Raw genomic sequence first — 3,157 nt, 5'->3', positions numbered from 1 at the left:
AGATGGTATTTATGCACGATTAAGCAAATGGAAGATATTTTAGGGCAATATCGTGACTAGACTAGCACAATATCGAGCCCCACTTCCATGGTGTCAGGCCTGTTGCATCACTTCGATAACATCATCATCGTCAAAAATTTCAGAACAACCCAGCCTGATAACCTATATATACCCCACGTTGATATCTCTTTTCTTCACAAACCAGTCGCCTTTCCTTAAACCCTAGCTCAAAAAATGGCACTCATCATCAAAAGCCACCTCCTGGTTTTACTATTCCTTCCAGCTCTCATTCAACTTCCCCTTCACCCAGGCCGCCTGGTTTGAGGTCACAAACAGTTGCCCTACACAGTGTGGGCGGCCGCCATCCCGGCAGGAGGAGGTCGACAGCTGAACCCCGGCGAGAGTGGGGCTTCGGCATAGCATCAGGAACCGGCAGTGCTCGCATATGGGGCCGAACCAACTGCAACTTTGACTGGTCGGGACGTGGGCACTGCGACACCGGTGATTGTGGAGGCCAGCTCTCTTGCCAACTCGCCGGCCAACCGCCGGGCCACCCTGGCGGAGTTCTCACTTAACTCATGGGGTGGTATGGACTTTATGATATCTCAGTATAACTGGCTTCAATGTTCCGATGGAGTTCAGTCCAACCTCTAATTGCCCTCGCCTCCGATGCTACGGCGATAAGTGCCCTGACGCTTATCTTTACCCACAGGACAGCAAAACTCGTAGTTGCAAATCAGGAACCAACTATAGGGTCGTCTTTTGCCCTTATTAAGATTAGATGCAAGTATGTAAAGTAGTATGTTTCATATTCCTACCTTCAAATAAGGCAGTAAATGCAATGAGATTCCTCTCAGAACATCTGCCCATGTAGGATGTCTTTAATGCTATTGTGGTCGTCTTGTCATCAAAGCTCCTTTGACCCCTCGAGCTTCCACATAAGTAGTATTTTTACGTTAAATTCTTATGCAACCTTTCGGTTGTCACTACATGGAGTGAGAATACGGGGGTCAACTGACATGATGTTGATTGGCTCATGATGGATTGAACCTATGCAGTGCGGGTTTTAAACGATATGTTGTAGGTGGGTTGGGTTAGCCATCCCTAACCTGCCTTAATGAGTTGGTGGAAGTACTACCGAGAATTTCTACCTACATGTGAACTTGTATCATTGAAAATATACCCACTCCGTCCCTGTTTGTCAGGAACAATCTCTTTCATATAGTGGTTGTCCTTAAATATAAGAAACAAACCTTTTTATCTAAAATTTTAAACTTATCTTTTCACTTTTATTTTATTAAATATATGCCACTTATTATCTATTTACACTAAATTTTACTCACGATCTCTTATGTACTCACTTATAGACAAATGTATAATTTAAAAAATATGTATTTTACGTATTTGTTGCTTTTAATTAAATTTAACATTTGAAGATTTTGAAAGCTGTTTATTATAATAAGAGACTGAAGGAGAAATTAATTCTCAGCTTATGAGTAATACAATTGGGCTTAATGATATGTGTTTATCCGTAAACTTGGATTGATGTCTTTATTTTTATTGTGGTCGTCTTGTCGTCATAGCTTCTTCGACCCCTTAAGCTTCTACATAAGTAGTATTGTTACGGTAAATTCTTATGCAACCCTTCAGTTATCAGTACGTGGGGCTGATAATCACTACTATAAAAGTTAAATAAGTAGCACATGTTTTGTAGCTCTTTTTCGAACAAGTGCTACAGCTCCTATTTATATTTATATTTTTAACAAATATTAAACATTTGTAGTAGGTTTTTGAGAAGCGCTACAGCAAACTATAAGTCTTTTGTAGCACTCTTTAAAATATACTGCAGGTGTATATTTTTATTTTTTAAAAACATTAAACAGCTGTAGCCCTTTTTTAAAAAAACGCTACAACAAGTTATAAATCTTTTGTAGTACTTCTTTAAGAATGTGTTACTGGTGTAATATATTTTTATTATTTTTTAAAAACATTAAATAACTGTAGTGCTTTTTTAAAAAAGTACTATGATAGACTATAAGTCTTCAACGGCTTTAATGCGGACCAATTCAGGTTGTGAGTTTGTTTGTGACGAGTTGAACCCATACAGCACAAGTTAAAAGCTTCGTTTGTATGAGGGTTGGCTTTTAGCCAACATTGACTTGCCTTATGATGATTACCTTTACTTTTTTTTTTTAAATATTTTTTCCTTATGTAATATAAAAATATATAACGAAATTTTTGTTTTCCTTCAACATATTTGGTTGGTTGAAAGCATCAAATAAATGATATAGATATTTTTTAGTTTTTATATAAGACATAAAATATAATACTACCTCCTGTCTTTAATTAATACAAGACTTCATTTGAATTTTATTTTGGTTTTAAATATAAGACTCTAATCCACTCTGTTTCTTATATTTATGTATTTTTAAGGTAGTCCTTTGAATAATAGTAGTGCTAGCCAATATACTTTATTAGTTAGGATATTTTAAAAAAGATAGTGCTTATTTATTACAAATAAACTAATTACTTTTTTCTTAATTTACTTAAATTAGTCAACTAACTCTTATATTTAAAATTATAGCTAATTCTATAATTATAAAATTTATAATCATTAATAAAAATAAAAATAAAAAAATAAAATGCGAGTTAGCTCTTGCGAGCTAACTCATGACAAGTTGCGGGCTTGATGGTGGGTTAAAAATGCTTACTTATTGCGAGTTGGATTTTAACCAATTCTAACCCCCTAATCTTCGATGGTTTAGACCTGCAGCTCAATTTTCTTCTTGTATACCAGTTAAGGAAGTGGAGCTGAACAAAAAACGGGGGGCGATGGTGCGAAATGAGGGAGACAACAAATGGCTGATGAGTGACGGAATACATCATGTCTTAATCTCAAGAGTCAAGTTTATGTGTTTTATTAAGTTTACTTCATTGTTTGTCCAGTCAATATAATATGTTATGATCAATGGTCAATAGTTATTATACTATAGTTAATAGCTAATATCTGTTAAAGCTAGTGCCTAGCATCAAAATTTTCTTAAACTTGTAACAAAATTGTAAACCAAAAATGAAAAGAATGGATAAATGCTACTACCTCCAGTTCTTAACATAATAACCAGACTAATTTGAGTAGATTAAAAAAATTAGTTAAGTT

At 35.2% G+C, this 3,157-nt stretch overlaps 1 pseudogene; it reads left to right on the top strand.

Annotated features, from left to right (window-relative positions):
* The first annotated feature begins 283 nt into the window (after positions 1–283).
* Positions 284–775, top strand: LOC114722695 (thaumatin-like protein; annotated as a pseudogene).
* The last annotated feature ends 2,382 nt before the right edge of the window (positions 776–3,157 follow it).

Source organism: Neltuma alba, unplaced genomic scaffold (assembly GCF_004799145.2).
Source record: "Neltuma alba isolate B1F8T4 unplaced genomic scaffold, ASM479914v2 tig00012103_pilon, whole genome shotgun sequence".
In the NCBI taxonomy this organism is placed as follows: domain Eukaryota; kingdom Viridiplantae; phylum Streptophyta; class Magnoliopsida; order Fabales; family Fabaceae; genus Neltuma; species Neltuma alba.
Note: the sequence above shows the minus strand (reverse complement) of the source record. Positions and strands in the feature narration are given on the sequence as shown.